At 44.2% G+C, this 16,046-nt stretch overlaps 1 protein-coding gene across 2 annotated transcripts in view; it reads left to right on the forward strand.

Annotated features, from left to right (window-relative positions):
• Positions 1-16,046, forward strand: part of LOC148022896 (nifU-like protein 5, mitochondrial) — a 54,539-nt gene that overhangs the window by 25,572 nt on the left and 12,921 nt on the right. The window lies entirely within an intron of this gene.

Raw genomic sequence — 16,046 nt, forward strand, 5'->3', positions numbered from 1 at the left:
TGCCCCTCAGTTGGGCAACCCCTCTCAGGGGAGGTAGGGTGATGGTAAGGGGCAGTGGAAAGGTCAGACTTACGCTGCCACTGGTCAGCCATCTCAGTCGACAACGTTCTCAACTCCAGAGGGCTTGTCTAACTGGTCTGTAGAGGTTCACATTGTCTCCGTAGAGACATTCGATGTGAGTCTCGCCCACATCTGTGAGTTGCCTCTCGACGAGGTTATCGCAGAGGCCCACTTGTCATAGTCGAGCCCATCAGCATCTGTTTGGATTGTGGACAATTGAGCTACACATCACATGACTCCTATAGAGGACGTCTTCTGCACTCGAGCCTCTGCAGCAGCTGGACGGGTCTGTGTAGGAAACAACTCCTTGGTCAAGATCCAGGCTCAAGGTTGCATCAGTTTTGCCACCGACAAGGATTCGGATCTCGCTTCGCTGGACAATGTATACTATGTTGCTTAGCTTGGGGTAAACTTGTTATCTGTTCAGCAGCTTTGCCGGTTGCGGCGAGCAGTTTTCTTTACAGCAACCACAGCTGAGGTCCTTGACTCTCAGTTTGGTTTAATAATTGCTCGCGGTGACGCACAACCTAATGGCCTATACCACATGACCCATTTTCTTACCGAGTTGACAGCCTAGGACTCCATGTTCCATAGCTTCCCACATCTTGGGAGCCTACGAACAATGAGCATCTTTGGCATTTCCGCCTAGGGCATCTTGGGTATGACTATCGTTATGAGTTGTCTCGCCATGAGATGGTTGAGGGTCTTTCTCGCGTGAAGCTAGCTCGAGATGTTTGTAAAGCATGTCAGCTCAGGAAGCAGCACTATATCCCATTCTCTCAGCAGTCTACACATAGAGCTTAGGTGCCTCTTAAATTGATTCACATTGATCTTTGTGGGTCCATATCCACTACCACCTTGAACGGCGTGCTGTACTTCTTTTTGATAGTGGATGATCATTCGAGATACATGTGGGTGTACTTCCTTAAGCATAAGTTCGATGCTTTCACATATTTCTTTGCTTGGGTGTTGTTGGTTCATAACCAGATGGGTCGTCGTGTTGGTTGCATGAGGAGTGATAGCGGAGGTGAGTTCATCTTCCACGAGTTTTCTGAGTTTTTACACGCAGGATGACATCTCTCGCCAGCTCACCTCTACCAACTCTCCCTCTTAGAATGGAGTCATAGAGCGTAGAAACCGGATAGTCATGGAAATGGCATGTTCTATGCTGTTCGCAGTAGAGCTCCCTGAGCGCCTTTGGGTTGAGGTTGCTAACATTGTGGTGTACATTCTCAGTCGATGCTCGACTACTGTAAACGCCTTGAACAACGTAGTATGCTTAACGATTATGATATTTGCTTGTTTTCGAGATTTAATATAAAAGAGAATGAACACTTAAAGCTGAAAATGAAAATTACTCACAAAATTACAACCATGAAAATGTAAAAGTAATGGAGACAAGATTGAGGGTTGAAGATGGGCAAACCCCCCGGGCCCCCCGAAGGAATGTATTTCTGCTCAACCCAAGTCCCTTAGGGAAGAGCTCAGTTATAATCAACCTGAGAGTGAGGAGAAGTAATTCTCTCTCACAAGATCATGCAAAGATGTACAAACACACATGCATTATCTATTATGCAATGATAAGAACTGATTTCTTTACAGTATGAGAGAAGAAAGAGGGGAAATCAGCCTTTCTTCATCGTTGATCAGCAGTATATGGATAGGGCTTGCTTCTTGTTGCTAAAATGGAAGAAAGAGCTCGAGAAGGAGGTGCTGTAATGAATTTACAGGCTTGCTGTCTTGTAAAACAACAGTGATAGAAGAGGGAATATGGAAGAATTTGATAATGGAGAAGTGGGGGATGATGATGGGGATGGATGGGGCCGGTTTCTGGCTATCTGTGGGTGCTGTACATGAGTTTCCAGCAAAGAAAAATGATGCTGAATGAAGAAAAACGAGCTCTTATTTATAAAAGAGGGAAGAGCTAGTACAAAAGGGAAAAGTGGAGTAGCACAAGACAAGTGTCCAGCCACATGTCATGAGATGTGACAAGTGGTGGGACACTTGGAAACTTGTGTGACAAGTGTCTTGACACTTGTCTCTTCTCTATGGCCTTCCTTGGCTGAATATTGTCAAGAATAGAAACAACCAAATTTAGTAAGCACAGTCAGAGTACAGAATTTAATATTTTTAAAATGACATCCCTATTTTTTAGGACTAGCATTTTTAGGCTAATTCGAGGCTCCTAAAATTTAGGGACCCCCCCAATATGGGTGTCATATGAAAGCTTTTTCCATGTACATCGCAAAAACGGTATCAGAATCTTCATGAGACTTTCCTATGCAAAGAAATGTGCATTTCAAGCTTTCAGCCCACACATGCATATTGTACAAGCATTTCATGATCATGTCATCTTGTTGATTGTAACTGTCTGTTCTGGCGGATCTAGCCCACACTTCAAGGCATCAATCCTTTCTGTGTGCGAGTCTAACCCTAATATGCGTGAGTTCTGGTCACAGGCGCCCAATCGACCATATAGGTGGAAGTGTGAACTATCTTTTCTCTAACCCACTGCGTGGGTCCACCATAACCTGTGACCACTCATCAGTGGCCAGCTCCAATGCACTTTTCTTTATATCTAATTAGTGCAAAGGAAACAAATTTAATAAATTATTATTAATGAAAAAGGATACAAATTTTGTTTCTATAGAGTTGTGACAACTATAGCTCTTCCTTGGAAGATCCTATACGAGGCATTCTTTGGCTCTCGGCCTGTAATATCCCACTTCAGAGTCTTTGGGTATCGTGCATATATACACATGCCTGATGATAAACTAGGAAAGCTCGCTCCCAGAGTTGATCTTCTTATCTTTGTTGGATATTCCTTCGAAGCGAAAACCTACTGTTTATTTGATCCTTAGATGAACAAGGTGATCGTTAGGAGGGACGTCATCTTTGACAAGAGGGATATCGTGCAGTCCTTTGCATTAGATTCTGATCCGATTTCTCCTTTCACATCATTGGAGATCGTGTCTACTGAGCATGGTCTAGTATCCACTCCCAATCTACTTGCGGATTCTTCAGTTCCTAGGCCCCCTCCGCGAGACCCATTACCTCGCTGATACCAGTAGACCTTGTGGGATTCGGGGATCTTACCATTGGATTCCGCTCCAAAGGAACCTAGAAGATCTGCCCGCCGGCTTGCACCATAGGTATCATTTGCATCACTGTTTACAACTGATTACATAGCGCATTCTAAGCTGGATACATTGCAGGAGGCTTTCAGCGCCCTCAATGGCGAGAGGCCATGGAGAAGGAGCTAGAGAGTATTGACCGAAATGAGACTTGGACATTGGTGGATTGTCTGAGCCACAAGAAAGTCATCGAGACGAAGTGGATTTTTAAGACCAAGCTAAAGGTTGATGGGACTTTAGATAAGTATAAGACTTGCCTTGTCATGCAAGGGTTTTGACAGAAGCATGGTATTGATTATGAAGAGACCATGGTACCCTTTGCGCGGTTGACATTTTTTTGGTTAGTACTTGTGCTACCGCTCACCATGGTTTGGCCGATATATTAGATGGATGTCAAGAGTGTCTTCCTGAATGGTTATTTAGAGGAGAAAGTCTCTGTGGAGCAGCCATCCGGATTTCCTTCTGCGAACCCGAGGGATAAGGTATTTCGCTTGTAGAAAGCTCTTTATGGGCTGAAGCAAGCACCGCGGTCTTGGTTTCGTAGGATGGATGAGTTCTTACAAACTTATGGATACCATTCTACTCCTTATGACCCGAACTTATATGTTCGATCTATTGTAGAGGGGGTCAACTACATCTTGCTGTACATTGATGACTTACTCATCAAAGGCTGAGATTCTGTTGCCATAGCGGAAATCAAGGCAAAGCTTAGTGCTACATTTGAGATGACAGATCTCAATTTGTTGCCTTACTTCTTGGGGATGGAGGTAATTCGATTTGGGGGTTGTATTTTTGTGTCATAGCAAAAGTACACACTTTAGCTCGTGGAACAGTTCACTATGGATAAGATACGACCAGTGGCCATGCCTCTCGATTCTAGTGCCCACTTGTCGAAGGATATGCTTTGATGCGCATACCCATAGGTCTGTTGTAGGGAAACTTCTTGGTTGATTCATACTAGGCCAGACTTAGCTTACTCAATCAGCATTCTCAGTCAGTATTTCATAGCACCTAGAATGTCACATTGGATTGCATGTCTTCATATGTTACATTATTTATGGTGTACTTATTCTTATGGCCTCACTTATGGTTTTGGTTTATGTTTGCAAGGGTACATTGATTCTGATTGGGCAGGAGATCCTGACAATCGGTATTCTCATGGCAACTACCTCATCACCTTGGGCACGGCTTCCATTTCTTGGTCCAGCCGCCGTAAACAAGAGATGGTGGCGGCTTCTACGGCTCTCTTTGATGGCACCAGCGAGACCATTGACCTGAGGAGCTTACTGGCGGTACTTTACTTCCCTTGTGACTCTTCTACCATTGTCTATTGCAACAACTAGAGTGCCATTGCCCTTGCGGACAATCCAATCATCACACCACGGATTTAGCATGTGGGAGTCCACATTCACTTTTCCAGAGAGTAGGTTGATCCGTCTAGAGTTTGTGCCTTCATCAGACAATTTTGTAGACATTTTGACCAAAGCGGTCAACTGGTTGATTCTTCAGTACCTTCTACCCAGGATCGGCTTGGATACATTCTCCTCTACTTCTTTAGATTGACGGGGAGAGGATGCTTCCCTCTTGCTTTCCCTTCTAGTTTTGAGGGGGGGCGACTACTTCTCTTGATAGTGATATTGATGATGCTTACAGTTTTTAGACATTGATTTATTGATTTATTCTTTTGTATTGTACTTATGGACATTTGTAACTTCTTCTGCATTGTTAAGATGATATGATTATAAAAGGGCACTTGGGCAAGTGAATAATTTTCCTGCAAGGTAGTGTCTAAGCGGCACCATTGCATTGTATATTGTGTGTGCATGACATCTTGCATCTCCTTTTGCATTATCCCATGCATTGACGTTTTGTTCATGTAAACATGCATTTGTGTGCATTTATCCCTTTTCGATCTTTTGGAGTGGTCGACTCTAGATCCACCATATCCGTGGCATTGAACATGGCAGTCTCCAAGGCAGGTCTCTCTAGCTTGCTTGCTTACTTCACATCTTTGCTATATTTGCGTTACCCACACCTTAGCCATTTTCTTTCTTCATCGACACTTAGTAATGGTAGGGATAGTATGCTTGTTTTGTGAAGGTCTTGGGTCTGACCTGTCAAAAGATGACGTACCAGCGAGACAGTAGGGTTGGCGGGGAGGAACACGGAGTGAAGTCGGCAAACATGGAGAAGAGAAGAAAAGAGAGAAGAAACTCTGATGAATGGAATGATGAAGATCTGAATCATGGAGTGAATGTGATACAAGGGAACAAGGGTATCATAGTACAAGGAAGATGATGAAGACAGTCACGAACCACGAACTGCAATGTCCTCCTGAAGGGGTGTGAGGGTAGTGGGGAGGTTGGAGAGAAGAGGTGACGGACTGAATGAATCAGCCGTGAGGAATGAATGAGAGAGTGGCCTATAAATAGGCACAATCAGTCTGGGATGGCGCCCCTTTTTGGGGCTTCAAACTCTAAATGCAAAACGCAGAAACACAAAAAACGCAAATTGTGGGTGAAGGGTTTCTCAACACCCCCTCTCAGGCCCAAAAAGGGGAACAAGAAAAGAGTGAGGTGGAGATGCAATGCGTATGCAACAGGTGCCACCTGGACAATGTCCTTGGTAGGAAAATTGTTCACTTGCCCAAGCGCCCTAGTACAAAGATGATGAAAACATGCAATGCATAGGGGGAATGTCGGACCTTTGTGTGGTGCCAAGAATCATAAGGATATGCCCGTACTCAATCGCGGGAGGTGGCTCCATGCCGACCAAGTGACCAAGGCAAGAAGATGTAGAGGACCCCTAAGATCCAAGATTTCCAGTGGAAAGGGAACCTGCAGTAAAGACCAGTAGAGACAGAGTGAACTAGAGAACCCGAAACACATCCTCAGGAAAGAAGCTACTAGCTCTGTGCATCCATGCTGGAAGGAATACGAAGGCCTCGTCACCAAGTCGCGGCGGTTGAACCTTCGAGGTCCCGATCTAGGTGGTACTTGAAGATCCTGGATATCAGTAGAAGAGATGACTGGTTGAAGACAGCCACCCCAAGAAAGTACAGGATGGGTGAAGAGCTTCATGTGGAGTAGGTTCCCCCTCTGAGGTGGGAGATGGAGGGGCCCCCACTAAAGTTAAATAAGTAGACGTTCCCTCTGAGAGCAAAGAAATAATATCCCCCTCTGAATCCCCCTCTGAAGTAGATAGGGAATCCAAAAACTCATGGATCACAGACTCCGAAAAGTCTGATGACGAAGGAAGTACCGCCGGTCGGGCCAAAGAAGGTATCTGGGGTGAAAAAGAGCTCCTAGAGGTAGCCTCTTGAACCTGAGTAGTCGAGGGTGGGACTCAAAATGAGCAAGAGGTGGCAACAATCGCTGTCTCTCAGTGGAGCAGACTGGGTAGTCGAAGAAGAGGAAGGAGTCGAGCAATCATTCTCTCTCGAAGGAGCAAATTAACGAGGAGACAATATCAAACAATCACTGTCTCTCAATGGAGCGGACGGTAGAACCGCGGGCCGTGGTAGCCACTGTACCCAAAAATAGGTGGGAGAAGACTGCCGGTGGCATTGCGACGATTTCTAGGAGGTCGTAGCGCCAATCGATCCTCCATGTGCTCAAAAGGACTTAGTGCACATCGGATGCGTCTTATTGCCTTGAGCATAGTACTCTGATACCCGATACAGAATGATCTTTGTGGCTCAGAAAGAAGAGGTGGCATAAGGAGTGCCTGGTGGAAGACGCATATACTCCGGGGGGGGAGGGGGTGGGGAGCAAAGGTCGAAGTCGGGAAGCATCGGTGGTGTGTCCGGTGATGCCATAGTAGGAGCACCCAATAGTTTGGTTATCTGTTGGTAAAGAAGCCATGGATACGAGTGTGCCTTGCTGAAGAAGTAAGAGGTCAGCCACCATGAACCACGAATCGCAATGTCCGATTCTAGGGGTGTGAGGGCAGTGTGAAGCACGAACCGCAATGTCCGCCTTAAGGGCTGGAAGGGCAGTGGAAGGGCTGGAAGTGAGTTGCCAGTGGGAGGAGGATGTGACCAGCAGTAAGAGGTTGCAACCGGTAGAAAAACGCAGGTGAGGAGAGAGAAAAACTAAAAACGCAGGCAGTAGGAGAGAGAAAGGCTAAAAACGTAGGTAGGACAGCCTGTAGAAGAGAGAGACTAAAAACGCAGGCAACAGGACTGTGATGACGTGGCAGGCTGTACGGCAGTAGGTGCGCATAGGAACAATAGTCGCCTGGCTGGAATCAGCTCCAAACTGCGTGAAGAGGGTTGGGAATCAGGCGCCAACTGATGGAGACAACAATGGACAGCTTCGGCTAAGATGTCCTCCGTGAACGGGGTGTGGGCAGCAAGCTGAAACACCTAAAATCTGCAAAAACGAGATTTTGATGCAGCGGAAGAAGAAGAGAAATGGATGCTGAACTCGCCACCGATCTTTACCTTCACTGGAGTGGAGGATCTTCGCTGCTAGGTGAGCAGATCTAGCTCTGATACCATGTCAAAAGATGACGTACCGGCGAGACAGTAGGATTGGCGGGGAGGAACACGGAGTGAAGTCGGCAAACATGGAGAAGAGAAGAAAAGAGAGAAGAAACTTTGATGAATGGAATGATGAAGATCTGAATCATGGAGTGAATGTGATATAAGGGAACAAGGGTGCCGTAGCACAAGGAAGATGATGAAGATAGCCACGAACCACGAACCGCAATGTCCTCCTGAAGGGGTGTGAGGGTAGTGGAGAGGTTGGAGAGAAGAGGTGACGGACTGAATAAATCAGCTGTAAGGAATGAATGAGAGAGTGGCCTATAAATAGGCACAGTCAGTCTAGGATGGTGCCCCTTTTTGGGGATGCAAACCCTAAACGCAAAACGTAGAAACGCAAAAAACACAAACTGCGGGTGAAGGGTTTCTCAACATGACTATCCCTTTTTACTCTCTTGTTCGGGGCTCGGATACTCAATGGGACGCAAATTGATTTGAAACCCTCACTTAATGTTAAATCTATCAAAATAGAAAAAAAAGTCCATAGTTGATTCCATCCGCCTTTGTAAGACTTGGTAGGCCACCGGGCAGTCAACATGGCCTCTCCCTTGGTAAGATAACCATCGCCTTTGTAGTCTTAGTAGACCATTGGGCAGCCGATGTGCACCCTTTGTTTGATGCTTTGGCTGCTTTGGGATGGAACACTTTGGGATAAAAGATAAAGAAAAGAAAGGGCTTGGCTGGCCTACTTCTCGTGGCACCGTTGTTGGGCTTGAGAGAGGGTGTTGAGCTAAAAATGCATTAGCTTTACTTAAACAATCCAAAAACATGCTTAATTAAGAAAGAAACCTTGTTTATTTAAAAAAAATGCGTTCCTAGAGAGCGTATGTGTCCCGTAAGCACAAACCCACTTGGGAGGGCCCAAACTTTCTATAAATAGGTATGCTGAGAGGGATCCCATTCCTTCAACCTCAGAGGGGTCTCTCCTTATCTTGCGGCTCTTCACATATCCTTTACCTTCTTGGGATGGTTGATATCTCGATTCCATCTCACCCATTGATTCCTCTCCCCATTGATTTTCAATGATACCTTGGATCTATAGGTTCTTCCTAGTTCGGGGGTTTGGATGTTTCAGCCATGGCTTGGTGGCTAGACCTTTGTATTCCTTCTAGCATGGTGTAACAGAGCTTGTGGCTTCTCTCCTAAGGTTGAGTTTTGGGTACCATCAGCTCATCATGTCTATTGTTTTTCACTACAGGTCACCTTACAGATGGAACTATTGGGATTCTCGGGTTGATCTTCTCTTTCTTACTTCTCTTTTTCGTTCCGTTCTAGGCTTGAGAGGAGGTGGTGAGAAACCTAGTCATTTAGTACATTTCCTCTATTTCATTTCTGTATTGATTTCCATTTATAGCCCCGAATAGGCTTTATTTGGAGCATTAGTTAGTGTTGGGGTTTTACTTTGGAGACTTCAATAGGTGCCACTTGAGAGAGTTGGGGCAAGACTCCAGACTGTGTGTGCCTATAAATACAAAAATTCCCATCATGTCTTCACCCATCCCACACATTCATTCGTTCTGACACATTGTCACTCTCTTTCACATTCTTCTCTCCTTTCTGCATCCTCTCCACTGCCTTTCACACCCCGCGAGAAGGACATTATGGTTTGTGGCTTTGGCTTCCATCTCCAGCTGGCGACCATCCTCCTCCTCTGGTGTTATCTTTAGGGCTGCGTTTTGTAGTCCAAGAGGATCTTCTTTATCAAGCGTCGGTCTTTCTCTATCTACTGTCATCTTTAGGTTGGTTTGCAGTTTGGGAGGACTTCTTCCCATGTGGCGTCAATCTCTACCTACTTGGTGACATCATCAGTACCGTGTTTTGCAGTTTGGTGGCTCCTTCTTTTGGCGACCTTCCTATCCATCAAGTGTTGTCAGCATCTAGGCTGCATTTTGTTGTTTAGATACCTTCTTGACATCAGCATTGGCTTCGGTAGGCACCCCTATCCCAAGAGGCTGCATTTTGCAGCTCGTGCTTCTTTTGGGGTTGAAGCTCTTCATCTGGCAGGCTGTCCCATCCTTCATCATCCTTTGAAGTACGTGTCAATAGAGTTTGTGATCTTCTTCCTTGACTTCGATGGCCCCTGAAGATTGTGTTCTGCTCCCTCGGCAGCCACACTTCATCCTTAGCATTACTTGCTAGTCTTGGTGGTCAGAACAGTGTTGGGTTTTTGCATATGGATGCTTCCCTTCGGGTTTTGATGTTGGTCATGATTCATGTGTGTGGATGGTAATTGGTTTAAATGGGTGGAATATCACATGCAGAGAGCATGAGCATGGTGAAGCAATATGTATACATGTTGTTTCACTTTGATGCTAGCATATATTTTCAATAGCGGTAACAGATGCTTTTTTCAAATTGCCGTGCAATCGAGGGAAATTCCGAGGATTTTGAGGGGGTGATCTATCACAAGGACGTGAAAATTCGATGCTTTGCTTAGTATTTGATTAAGTGTTAATCAAATGTGCAAATGTAAGGTGCAAATTAGTTATTTTACAATGATAGGCCAAGGGCGTTTAGAAGTTACTGGGTGTCAAAGGCAAAAGTTGTAATAAGTTATATTAGTCAGGTACTAGGTTGTACCTAGTGATAGAGTTGGCCTAGAAGATTTTATTAGCCATTAATGTCAGTGATGTTGGAAAACGGCAGCTAGCTATGGAGAGAGAGAGAGGAGAGACAATGACAGCAAGAGAGTGAGCTGGAGCAAAAAGAGAAGAGTGTACTTGCTAGAATGAAAAATACAGTCAAAGTACAACTTATGTTTAGGTCAAGGGTTAACCTAACCAGCCTTCCACCAACTAACTAGAGTTAGGCTTATTTTACTCTAGAGCCTAGTGTCACTACTTTAAGTTTCTAAGACACTAGGTGTATACACCTTACATTGACACTTTAATAAGTGTCCACACCACACAAATTACATCGGGCACTGCCCATAGAATCAGAAAATTCTAACACCCTCCTGCAGTGCCAATGTGATGAAGTACGAGGATGATCAATTACCAAAGGGTAACAAGTTTAAGGACTTTCAAAAAGCCTCAAACTTCTCGCGTGGTAGTGCCTTGGTGAAAATGTTTGCAATATTTTTCTGTGTAGGTACATACATCAAGTTGATCTCTCCTGCATAGCATCTCTCTCTGACATAATGGTAATGCACCTCTACGTGTTTCGTGTGAGCATGAAACACAGGATTTCGTGCTACTGCAATAGCACTCCGACTATCAAAAAGAATGGATGTAGGACCCTCCAATGGTAAATGTAGATCAACCAACAATCTGCGCAACCATACACATTCCACTGTTGCCGTGAAGGTTGCCCTGTACTCAGCCTCACAAGACGAGGTAGCCACTATAGGCTGTTTCTTGCTTAGCCATGAAATGCACGAACGGCCTAGAAAGAAACAATGTCCACTAGTAGACTGCCTAGTGTGTGCATTACCAGCCCAATCTAAATCACTGTAAGCCTGTAAGTGCAAGTCTCTCCCCCTAGGAAATAATAATGCATGTGACTGAGTACCTTGCAAATATCTAAAGATCCGCTTAACAGCTTGCTAATGTATGGTCTGTGGGCTATGCATATACCTTTTCACCTAAGATACTGCATATTGAATGTTAGGGCATGTGTTGCAAAGATAAATAAGATAGCCAACAGCCTGGCTGTAAATTGCAACATTAGACATCTCTTCACCATCATGCATAGACAGCTTTAAGCCTGGCTCCATAGGAGTGCACTTAAGTTTTCAATCTTGCATACTAAACCTATGTAACAGCTTATCCACATATTGTGATTGTGACATGATGATACCATGCTGATTTTGGGTGAATTGAATCCCCAAATAATAGTGTAGGCGGGTATCTGATGTAGCAAATGCATGTTTTAATTCAGCCTTAAAATCTGCAATTTTTTCTTCTGTAGGTCCAGTGAGCAGCATGTCGTCTACATAAAGAATGATAATCAGCAAGTCCCCCCCTCATTCTTAATGTATAGAGTGGGAGTAGTTGGACTATTTTTGAACCCTTTGCTAGCCAAATAAGCATCAATTTTGGAGTACCATGTACGAGGAACGTGTTTGAGACCATAAAGAGCTTTATGCAGCTTGCATACCATGTGCTCTTTCCCTTTAACCACAAACCCTGGACGTTGTGACACACAAATATCCTTATGCAAATCCCCATTCAAGAATGCTGTCTTAATGTCCAACTGATGTACTTTCCAGCCATAATTTGCAGCCATAGCAATCACACATCTCACCGTACTCATACGGGATGTATTAGCAAAAGTTTCTTCATATTCTATGCCCTTCTACTGTGCATAGCCTTTTGCTACCAACCATGCTTTGTACCTGCCAATTGTACCATCAGCCTTGCGTTTGAGTTTGAAAACCTATTTTGTGCCAATGGCCTTCTTGCCAAGGGGTAAATTCACAAGATCCCATGTAGAGTTAGTGGCAATAGAGTCTAACTCATCTTGCATGGCCTGCATCCAATGTACATTTTGCTGAGCTTCCTCCAACACATGCTCATCACAATCATCTACTTTTGTAAAATCAATCAAATGTCCCCCCCCTGCATCATTTGCTGCATTTCTGGCAGTCCTTCTAGTGCGTTGAGGTATAGGAGCATCCATTTTACTCTCCTGGAGAGTCTATAACAGCCATCTTGGGACTGTTTTGGCTGCATTTACAGCAGCCCTTTCGTGCTGTACTGCTTCTTCCATTGCATGTGGCAAACCATCATTGATACCCTGCTGTTCGGGAGCATATGGTGCAGCAACAGCTTGCTGTATTAAGTCTATCCTGCCATTTACAGCAGGCATAGGCTCCAAAGTAAGTGGCAAAAGACCTCAAAGACATCGCAATGTCATGGGTGGCTGGTATTTGAAATTGATCATGTGAAAATGTAACATTTTTAGCAAATAGAATATCCCTACTGACAAAAACTTTCTTCGTGCGTGGGTCATACAAGCGATAGCCCTTGCTCTCCAAACTGTAGCCAATAAATATGTATTTTACAGCCTTGTCATCAAGCTTCCCACGAAGCTCTTTCGGAACATGTGCATAGGCTATGCAACCAAACACCCGAAAGTAGTCTACTTTGGGTTTCTTGCCATGCCAAGCTTCGAACAGTGTGATCATCTTCAATGCCTTAGTGGATGCTTGATTCAACACATGATTTGCACACTGAAGGCCTTTTAGTCAAAATTTATGAGGTAGCCCCTTGCTTTTTAGCATACAATGAGTCATCTCCATAAGAGTCCGATTCTTCCTTTCAGCAACACCATTTTGCTGAGGAGTCATTCTAACAGTGGTTTGATGCATAATGCCATGATCAAGTAAATATGTCTCAAAAGCATGAGATATGTACTCCCCCCCTGTATCTGTGCGAAGTGTCTGCACTTGTAAGTCAGTTTCAGCTTCAAGCTTTGCAACAAGATGTTTGAAATGCATTTGTCATTCTCAAAGATGACCTGAAAGCCATGCTTATTAAAAGCAGAGATAGACAACAAGTTCTTTGTAATGCTAGGTACAAACAAGACATCTAGAAGCATGAAATCACAACCATCTGCAGCAGTAATAGTGACTGTCCCAATGTCACATACATCATAATTGCTGCTGTTTGTACGTGTAACACGCTTCCTAGCAGGGGCTGAATGCAAAGAGGTAAACTAACACTTCTTGGAAGTGATGTGCTTTGATGCCCCACTGTCAAAATACCATGTTTGCTGCGTTTCAGCAGCATTAAATGCTGAATCAGCCATTGAAGAATCATAACTGCATGTGAGAAATGCATAGTCCTCCGGATCCAAAAAACTGAAGAGCCCCAAATTTTCTTGAGCCAATGTGGAAGAAATTGTGCAATGTCTATGAGTTTGGTAACAACTTGCACAAAGGGCCTCCAATCGGGCAAAAGCCCCAAATTTTTAGTGGGAATGTCTAAGAATTTGAGAAATTTCTTCGAATTGGTTGTCAATTCGAACTTCGGGAGCAAAAATTATTAAAAGCCCCAAATTTTTGGGCAGCACGAGCTGAGATTCGAGAAGAGATGGCTGAAATAGACTGGAAATTCCAGAAATTTCGAGAAAACCCCAAATCTGAAAAAATTAGGGTTTTTGCACTTTTTAGGGTTTGCAGAAATTGGCAGGCAGGACTGAGAAAATGGTGGGTAGAGCTGAGAAAATGGCGGGCAGAGTTGAAAACAGCATCAGCTCTTCCAAAACAGCAGCTCCTCGGGCTGCGTGTGGGACTGCGCGTTGGACTGTGTGCAGGGCTGCACGCAGGCTGAAAACAGCAGATCTGGAGCAGATGACTGAGCTGGACAGATCTGGAGCAAATGGACAGATTTGGAGCTGATGGCTGAATTGGACAGATCTAGAGCAGATGGACAGATCTGGAGTAGACAAGAGACGGCTCAACTACAGCTCCTCCTCCACTTCAGCAGCACCTCACAGCAGCTGAAGGAGTCCGTGCGTACGAGGCTCTGATACCAAATGTTGGGGACCAAGAAACTCAGGCATTACATTCTCTATGAGAAAGTCGTGCTTTATACGAAGGCGGAGGGACTTCGATTATTGATGAATAAGCTACAGCCGCCTGATCGTCTAGCAAAGTGGTTGATCACTTTGCAGGAATTTGATTATGAAATCAGGAGTAAGCCACCAAGGTTGCAAGGCATCGTGGAATGTCTAGTGGACTTTGGGGAGCCGAAAGAATCTGTGGCTGAAGGTAGTGACATGGAGTTGTTATTTAAAATAGATACGGCATCTATTCCCTCCTGGTATGCTGCAATAACGCATTATTTATCGACGGGAGTAAATGGGAGCCAGCTATGGAGAGAGGGAGGAGAGACAATGACAGCAAGAGAGTGAGCTGAAGCAAAAAGAAAAGAGTGTACTTGCTAGAATGAAAGATAGAGTGAAAGTACAACTTCTGTATAGGTTAAGGATTGACCTAACCAACCTTCCACCAACTAACTAGAGTTAGGTTTATTTTACTCTAGAGCCTAGTGTCACTACTTTTAAGTTTCTAAGACACTAGGTGTACACACCTTACATTGACACTTTAATAAGTGTCCACACCACACAAATTACATTGGGTGTTGCCCATAGAATCGGCAAATTCTAACAAGTGATGACATTAGGAATTAGACATTAAATTTAATTAGTTATTGCCAGTTCAGGGCTAATAAATGCTCAAGATTTTCTCATACCAAGCTTGAGATGCTTGGTTTAGATCATACAATGCCTTCTTCAATCTATATAGTGTACACTTTGTTTTCAACCCTCTTTTGAATAAAATCATGCTAATGCACAAATGCTGTGGATTGTGGTCATATGGCAAGTGGGAGCAAAGTCTCATCAAAGTCAATACCCTTTTGCTGAGTATAACCCTTTGCCACAAGTCTAGCCTTATAATGATTAATTCCACCGTTTGGCATATGTTTCAACTTGTAAACTCACTTAATACCAATGAACCAAAAAGGTGAAGAAATACTTGAACACAGAATACAAACACAATCGCATGGCAAAGCACAAACTGATAAAAGAACTCAGTAGCGTTAATGTAACTTAGAGACAATGAACATGGAAGATGAATGAATAAATACAATTTCCACACTATGCAAGGTGAACATAGATCCTCGAACTTTCATTTCTTTGAAGGACCGAGGTAGATGATATGAGCTGGAGAGTGTGTTGTACTTTGTACGGATCCCAAAACGTGCCAGACAGCCTGTGAATGTGATCAGTAGCTGCAAATGCAGATCTGGAGAGTCTAAATCAGGCTGAACACGATTGGGACAGCTTGAACAATGGGAAGTAGTTGGAAAAGTGCTAGAAGGAAGTAGGCGATAGGCTGGAAACTCAAAGCACAGCTGTGTACTGTTTTGCTGATGATGATGACTGCAGATAAGTTGCAAATGCCGGCAGTAGGCCACCTACCAGCAGCAAACACAAGGCATTGGAGCTTCTCTAACAGATGGTGAAGGCTGGGAACTGCCACCAGCATGCTGTAGTCTGTCACCAGCAGCAAATGAAGGGTCTAGAGGGATGTGGGCTCTTTGCTAGTGGCTGGTGGAAGGTTGGATGTAGGTGCTTGATGATAGATACCAACTTGAACTGTGATATCCACTAGGAAGGGGTGTGAACAGCAGAGAATAGGGCGGAAAAAATCTACAAACAAGGAAAAGGGTTGTTTATTTAAAGATGAGTGGATCCTCCCAAATTAAGTTTTGTCATGTGGGACACACAAACTCTCTAGGAAAGTGGTCATTTAATGATAACTTCTGGTAATAAACCCAGTAACACAAAATACAAGT

This window comes from Lygodium microphyllum, chromosome 16 (assembly GCF_053477565.2).
Source record: "Lygodium microphyllum isolate KBCC chromosome 16, Lygodium_microphyllum_v1.1.10, whole genome shotgun sequence".
NCBI lineage: Eukaryota > Viridiplantae > Streptophyta > Polypodiopsida > Schizaeales > Lygodiaceae > Lygodium > Lygodium microphyllum.